This window comes from Rhea americana, unplaced genomic scaffold, assembly GCF_003343005.1.
Source record: "Rhea americana isolate MKP2758 unplaced genomic scaffold, rheAme1 scaffold_19, whole genome shotgun sequence".
Lineage (NCBI taxonomy): Eukaryota > Metazoa > Chordata > Aves > Rheiformes > Rheidae > Rhea > Rhea americana.
Genome location: NW_028186038.1, coordinates 290500 through 298911, shown reverse-complemented (window position 1 = coordinate 298911; position 8412 = coordinate 290500). Strand labels below are relative to the sequence as shown.

Below are 8412 nucleotides of genomic sequence, written 5' to 3'. Positions count from 1 at the left end.
CACGCGCCGCCCCCGCCGAGCTCCCCCGGGGCCGTCTCAAGTGGGCGAGCCCAAGCGGCCGCCGGAGGGGGGTGGTGCCGGCGAGGCCGGACCATCAGCGCGGGGGAGGGGGGCGCTCCCCGTCGGCGCGGCGGAGGCGCCGCTCCGCTGCTGAGCGCCGGGTGAACGGGGAGCTGACGCGTTCCGCTGYCTCCGAGGCGAAACGCTATTTCCACTTTACCTGCGGGACTTGAGGCAGAGCAATCACATGCCTTGCGCTGGGAAGTGGATGATCCCTTTCTACTAGTGCTTTAGCAGGGTGCTAGTTTGGGGAAACTTCTGCAGGCCACACTGCACAGGCAAGTAAGAGCAATTTTCTTTTCCTCCTTGGCATGTCAGTGAACAGCATTTGGATGCGGACGAGGGTGCCGCTAAGTAGTTAAAAGCAGTGCAAGTACATCCTGTCCTAGATAACACCGAGCACCGCTCCAGAGTCAGATGGAAATATCCCACAAGCCCGTGGTTAGACAACCTTACCCGGGACTGCGCAGGAAACTGGAACAATGTACGAGAAAGGATGCAGAGCTCTTGAATCTAGTTTAGCACCTTAACCAAAGCCAAGTCTCGCTCTCGTTTAATCTCAGCGCTTTCAAATGCTGTCTTAGCGCACACAGTTCATGGCCCATCTGTATTCCACTAGGAAACACTTCATAGAGGTGAAACTAAAGCACTCAATTGTTACTTCATTCAAAAAACAAAATACACTGGAAAAAAATAGTTCTCCTAACCTGTAACTCTTATTCTTTGGTTATTCACATGAGACTGAATTACTGCACACCATTTTTCCCGTTAGGAGTTGCATACCACATCTATACATACTTAATAGAAAATATAAGGCAATTCAGATGTATTCTGTTTCCTTAAAACTCATTAATAAGCATTTGTTTATCAAAAACAAACTGTAAGAAATTAAAGTATGCTTTGATCCTTATAGTAATTTCCTGGATAAAGGAGGAACAAATGTATAGTTCAGAAAAAAMAAAACTAAAATACAGAAAGTTAACATTTTAATAATTTCTGATATAGCAGCCTCCAGTTAATCATAAACCATTGGTGACAAACTGAATTTTGGATATAAACCACAAGACATGAATAATGTAGCAAGCAATGGGAGTGGCTGCACAGCAGAGTTCCCACTGTCTCTGGGTGCTTCAGGTTATTTTACCACAATGTCATTTAAGTCTCATGAATTTTACCAGTATCCAGCTCTGGGAGTCTGTAAAGATTTCTATTCAAAATAAGATGTGACTAAGTTGATTAGTTTTATTAGCTTAAACTCAGAGCAGTGATTCTACAATGGTATTTAATTTGCTGGTTCCTTTCAGAGCTAGAAAAAGGTTTGCCTCAAAGCTTTTATCATTTGATTTAATAAAATATATTATCTCAAGGCTTCTTATAAACTTTCCCTTGTTTATATTTGTATATCTTCCCTTGTTTATCTTCTTGCTATCATGGCTGCAATAAAATCATAGCTATTACTATCATGCATTCCCTTCTATGCTTTTTATTCTCYGGTATTTTTAAACTGTGAAGACAGCCATGTTACATATGGCTCTGTCTATAAATATATAAATAAAATAAGCATAAAATAGTAAGTCTGATATTCCTCAGCTCATTTTATTACACATAACTTAATTCCACTTGAAGCTTAACAGAAATAATCCTTTGTCTGGAAAAAGACACTTCATAAAGGATTTAAAGATTCTGTTTATATGAATGAATTCAAACAAAATAAAATTGCAGTACCAAAATGCTCTACAGGAAGATCCACAGTGTCTGGAAAAGACTAGACACATGATCTTTGAGGAAGACACTGACAAAGAGAGGATTCTCACTTCCTAGAGATTTTCCTAATTACTAAGGAAACATTGTAATTTAGGAAAATTGTGTCCTAGACATTTCAAATGCGTTTTAGTCTTGGTATAATGTGATGATCTTTCTTGGTCAAAAAATGGATGTAATTTGTTTGCCATTATTTCTGCATATATTTGGAGTACTGCAATATTCAGAATAACTGAGGGTGACTGCTTTCTGCTTCAAGAAGCTCATACAGGGTCATATCAGTTCCATGCCATCTTCAGGAAGTCTCAGAGGCAAGTTCACATTTKCAGACTATAGTTATGCTTTTTTTAAGAATTCATATTGTTCCCGTAAGGTTAATTTGTTCCTCTGAATTGACAGATTTTCATTCAAGTTTTTATTTTAAAACATTTTTAACCCTTTCCCAAAGTGCATTGTTTATGTTTTACTTTTTGTCAGGAGAAATGTAGAAATTTTGGAGGCTGATAGAATGTCTTAAAAAAAGATGAACAAAACCAAAACTGAAACTAAATAAAACATCTAAATGTCAAACATGTACGTGTGCATACCCAAACACATGTGATTTTTTTAAAATATAACCAGCAATTTAATCTCCATATTAAGTCAGCATAACTGCTGAAATTTCACATAAGTGCTTTACCTTTGTTATTTTTTGATGTCCTTACATTGGATAGAACTTCTCAATTCTGTAGACGTTTAAGGACCTCACTGTGGATCTTCCTGTAGAGCATTTTGGTACTGCAATTTTATTTTGTTTGAATTCATTCATATAAACAGAATCTTTAAATCCTTTATGAAGTTAAAGAGTAGAGGTAAATCGAATTAAAGACAAACAAAGGGTAAGAGAAATTAAAAGAACTAGACAAAGAAAATCAGATAATTTCACTATCAATGTACAGATCAATTAAAGAGTCATTTTTTTGATGGAAAGAGATATATGACAGAAAAATTCTCACACCTTAAAGCATAATGTCAGAGGAAAGCCAATGCTGGATAAACAGGTAACTACAAGTGAAGGCCTGTAGTTTATGAACAAATTATCACGCAGATTTCTGCTGGGCAATATGGATTTCAAAGCTGACCATCTAGTAACTGAGAATGCTACAAGCTGCAATACTGTCTCATGAAATTGTAGGGCTCTGCATGTGGAAAGAGTTTGCCGTTACAAAGCTCTATGAACTCAGTGGTATTTTGCAGAAAGGTAGCACTCTGTTCATTCAAGTATTTTGCAGGGTTTTGACAAAAGTAACTTGGAAAAAAAAGTATCATTCCTCCAATGTCAGCTGTTGAAATAATAATAATAAAAAAAAAGGTGAATATAGGCCTATGCAGAACAGGTTGATTCTAAAGGTCCAAAATATAAAGCATTTGAGCCTATTTTGCTTTCTTCCACCCTCTATCTTACTCCTGCAGCTGCTGTCTCTACCATTCTATCCAACCTTTCTTAGCAGGATGCTTTCTGTCAAGTAGCAGCAAATGTGTTAGCTGCTGGCTGGCCAATTTCYGCCAGGTTCAGTATGGAGTGACTGTACAGATATCTTCTACCTGCTGAATATCCACCAAAGAAGTTGATAAATATCTTCTGGCCATCTCAGCCTTTTTTCCCTTGAGATTTAAATTAAAAGCAGTACTTTATTTATATCTGAAAATTACAGCTGGACAGCATTTCTAATAAGCAAATTTATTAAAAAGTAATAGAAATGGCATACTTACTATTGAAGCAATTTTCCTTATTTTTAAAATCACCACTGAAAATACCAAACATTCCAAAATGTCAGCCTCATATTAACAGAAAATCAACTAAGACCTGGTTACCTGATAACTATATTCCATTAAAATGATGAAATAGTTAAAATGCCAGATACACAAACTCAGCTATTTTCACTAGAAATTTTAAAACATTGTGTGCAATATTAACTACATATTAATATTTTATTTATGTATGTTACATTATGTGTATATGTGTATAGTATATTAATATATACTATATTAATAACATAATACATATTTACATAATCACAATAAATTATACTGTATTATATAGTATATTACAGTATACTACAGTATATAGATATAGCATATAATACACTAGAGATATACTATTATGTATGTTATATATAATATATACAGTAATATACTTTATATTACGTATTTTATATACAATACAGATGCAATAGTATGTATCTACAAAGGTATATTATGTATATTACTATAATTACATACAATGTTAGTAAACTATTCACTTGTTTACTGGTTAGAATTACTGTTTAGTAAGTTTGATGCAAACTAGAAATAGAAGCAGGGAAGGTTTTGAATGAAAATGAGATAAATGGAATCTCTCTGAAAAGAGTGAATTAAAACAGCTGAATTGCTTATCCTTTCAAAAWTAAGATTGAAAGATAATGCAGTGGTTCTTTACATGGAAAAAGTTAAACATCAAGAAGAGAAAATAAGACTGAAACTAAAGRATAATCATAGCATAAGAATAAAAAGGTGTAAGCCAGCCTTGAATAAATTGAGGCCAACAATTTAAATAGATTTTCTAATCACCAGAGATGTAATRTTTTGAAAAAAGTTTTCCAACGTGAGTAGAGGAGACTGAAGTCCTAATAAGTTTTAGGAGGTGCTCAGTGACCTCATAGGAAGGATTTTACAATGGAAAGACTCAGATCCTTTTTACTCACAGACCAATGTTTGTATCTGCATAGAATCTTTTAACAAAAGTGGTTTACATGCAGTGGTTCAAATGCTATGTAGCAAAGTCCATAGTTAAATATGAATTAAATATTAGCTCTTGGATATTTTACAGGCTTATTGTTTTTTATAGTCTATTTATCTAGGATAAATACAGCCCAAGCCCAGTCTCTTTTTCAACACTGATCATGAAACTAGCCAACAGCCTATTAGGAAATACCTGTTGTTGTTTTCCAGTAATGATCATCATTCTGAAGATGCATTCTTGCTCCCTTTACTTCTCATGATGCATCAACACAGACAGAAATAAACTGCTGGAGCATGTACATGTATTCAGTAGCTGCTAAAACTAGCAGGTATCTGAAAATTCAAATTCGATTTTTGCTGTCCTGATATACTACAACATCTAATTCTGTGACTGAATAGAGATGTGAACTATTACACAGGCACAGAGTATTGTGAATTTTATCAAGAATTGCAAACAGAATATTTCAACAAATTGCACAGCGACCACAACTTGCCACTGCTCATTTAACTTGTTTTGAAAGACTACTTTTGATACTTAAGAAAAATCTCATTACTTTTTCAGCAACTGCAAGTCAAAAGCAACAGCAGATGTGCAAAAATATTGTTAGTCCGAGATGTCACGCAGCTAGTCTTCCCACTAGCCCTCTAGTGGACAGGAAGTGATTGCTGTGAACCAAAATATTTTAGTAGCACGGACATCCAAATTGACACATTTATAGTTCAAAGGAAAATACGTCTATTGCTCTGAAAAAAAATCCTTAAATTTTGACAATTTAGCTTGGTTCTAGATGTCTCAGCAGCAATTTTTGAGTCAAGTTTGTCTTGCAAAAGATACTACAAAACAATGTAAATATTATTTCCACATTCATCTATGTAGAAACAAACGCCTTTACAAGCATCTTTCAAAATTTGCTATTGCTTCAAATAGTGTAAGTATACACACAATTTGTTGAACTGCTAGAAATCAATGAGAAATTGATTTAATAAACTGATGAATTTCAAAGATGAGAACTCAGTATAAAACTGTGCATCTCCTGCTACCTCTTTACAAGTTATTGTTTTCAGTTTGCATCTTACTTTTTATACCACAAACTGAACTTTTTCTATACATTATTGCACAGTATTCAGAGATTTGTCACTGAGTTTCCTATAATTATGTTCAGTGTTTCTCTCTGGGCAGTTACAGTTAATTTAGAAATCACAATAGGCTTCCTGAAGCAAAAGATCTTTTTATTTTGAGCATGTTATTAGAGTTGAAGAATGTCTCCTCCACCTTGACATGCTTAAGCCAAAACCCAGATGTCTGGCAGGTATGTCCATGAATACTAGCACTGCTGCATGTCATCATCCTTAAACAGGCACCAGTTCTTTAAGAGGCCAATGTGATAATACCCTCCCTTCCATTTCCCTTATCCAAGATGGATACACAGCAGGCCCTTTCTGCCCTCAGCTATGATGGCTCTCATAACATTTTTTAAGGACTTCCTGCCCTGAAAAAGGATGGCTACCAAAGTGGCATCTTTGCTGCCCTTACCTAATATGGCGGCCAAAGCTCACGGGCTCTTTGCGTTGTGTGGCAAAGGGCGGTTTGCAGAATTGAAGCATGTGCTTACTCCTGCTGAGCAACATAAAGTGGCTGATCATTTTAAACTGAACTCCTCATCCACCTGTTCCTTTCCTCAATTCAAAGACAGTGACTTTCTGAGAAGTATCAAATACCTCATAAAATACCCATAGTATTTTATCCTCAATTCAGAATGCAACCACCTTCTGTATTTTTAACTTTGCTGGAGTCTGCCTCTAACAACCTTTGAACTCATTTGCCAATTCGAAATAGCAAAAATTCTTAAAGATAACTAAATCCATCCAACTTCTGTGAAAGCTGGCACTCATACAGAAAAGGAAGGCTCAAATTAGTGCCCCTACTGAAAAATAGGTAGAACTCTCTTGTTACATGAGCCACTTGGCAGCACCAATTAGTATTAAAAAGACAGCTGGCATGTACCACTGCTTCCCCCACGGGACTGTCGTAAAGGATGGAGAATTGTTCAGCACACCATAGTATAGTAGTGGTCAACAGTTTAAAGGGCACAGATACTAAGGGTATTATTAGTTTGTTAGTTCTATTGGTGACAGGAAGGCTTAAGATACTGTATAGAAAATATAGTACAAAATATAAGTCTTGTTAATAAAAATATTTAAAAGTTCTAAATATTTGCAGTGAACATCAGTAAAAGATATCCACCACTTGGTTGTTTTTCTTTACTATAACTTTTACTTCTCTTAGTTCTCCTAGACCTTACAAACGCTAGTGGTTCTTCCTCATGTTTTACTTTCAAACTGCTTTCTCTATTTAACAGCCCTACAAACATATAAGAAGTGCTACCGCATAAATATTCTTTACATTCCAACACCTGCAGTACCCTTTCTTCCTCTTACTTTTTACTACTTTCCAATTCTAAAACGTTCTGAGTTATTTCTACTTCTGTTTTCCTCACATGTAACTTCCGATGAATTTAAATTTACTCCCCGTTTTCCCCAACCTTTTTACACTCTCTTCCTCCTTTTAATTATGGCACTCTGTACACAATCAATACACATCCACAATCCTCAGATCTTTAAAATATCAGTAAATTAGAAATATCATAATATTAAAGTATAACAAACAAATTGATGAAAGCTATGAAGGGGTGTGTCAGAAACATGTTTTACTCATGTGGAGAACTGAAAACCACTGATATGTAGCCATAAAGCTTCCATGTACTAGTCTTTCTCTTTTTGACTTCAAATTCAGGCTTGTTGCTCCTGTTGGATTTCATTTCCTTGCTTCAAATACAGATGTTAGCCTGTTTTTGCTGTCTTTATTTCATTGGATCAGTGGAAGAGTACAAAACTAGGCTGTAATGAAAAAAAAACTCTCATCACAGTACATTCAGAAAAAACAAAAAAACTGGACTCTTGACATTTTACTGTGCTATGACTAATACAATAATTCTTTCTCTCATACACTGCACTGCCTCACCCTGCTCGTTGCTCATTTCCCTCATCCATTGCCAGCTAAACTACCTGGCCCAGCTCCTCTTCTTTCCTCCACGGCTTCCTGGCCTTTCTGCCATCACGCAATCCTCCCATCTCTCTAATCCCAACACCTTGTCATAGGGTAATTATAGGTGCTGGCCCAACTCCAGCATCTATCTTATATCAAACAATCCCTCATGTTTGCTTTATAAGCACTGACTGCCTTATAAATGAACTCAGACTTGAGAGACCTGTTCCGCACTAACCTACTGTATGACCTTGAGAAAGTAGCAACCTTTCCTTGGACTCTGCAAAATTGAGAAAAATATGATCTTGCATGACGCTCTGAGACCAACGGAGGAAAAATACTGCACTAGTGACCCCCATCTCTCTCTCCTCCCCTGACCTGTCCTCTGTCGTTCTGTCTTGTAGCTGCAATTACCATTTCGAGCTTTTTTTCCCCATCCTCCCCCCAATCACGAACTGTCGTTGGACTGCGACAGCAAAACACAGACTCTATTTCTGCCTCCCCAAAGCATGCCAAAGAGCACTGCGAGTTTCAAAATTTTCTGCTTAAGTTCATAAAAGGACGGGAAAAGCAGAGAAAAAGCAGGAGGGCTTTAGGAAGACCCCTACCTCACGGAGGGGCCTGCTGCAAGGGCGCGACCCTCTCGCCGCGGCGAAGCGGGCAAGGAGACGGAGGAGGAGAGGGCACCCGGCCCCGCGGGCTCACTCACCTCAGAGACCTGCCCCCACGTCCCCTCGCAGGCGACCCGCCCGGCCCCGGCCCCGGCCCCGGCCCTTCCCCTTCCC

At 37.4% G+C, this 8412-nt stretch overlaps 1 long non-coding RNA gene across 1 annotated transcript; it reads right to left on the bottom strand.

Moving 5' to 3' along the window:
- Window positions 1-7272: 7272 nt before the first annotated feature.
- Window positions 7273-8226, bottom strand: LOC146597178 (uncharacterized). Its single transcript, XR_014895521.1, has 2 exons — window positions 7866-8226; window positions 7273-7479 (listed from the first exon to the last, which is right to left on the bottom strand). It is a non-coding gene; the product is annotated as an uncharacterized LOC146597178 (long non-coding RNA).
- Between the last annotated feature and the right edge of the window lie 186 nt (window positions 8227-8412).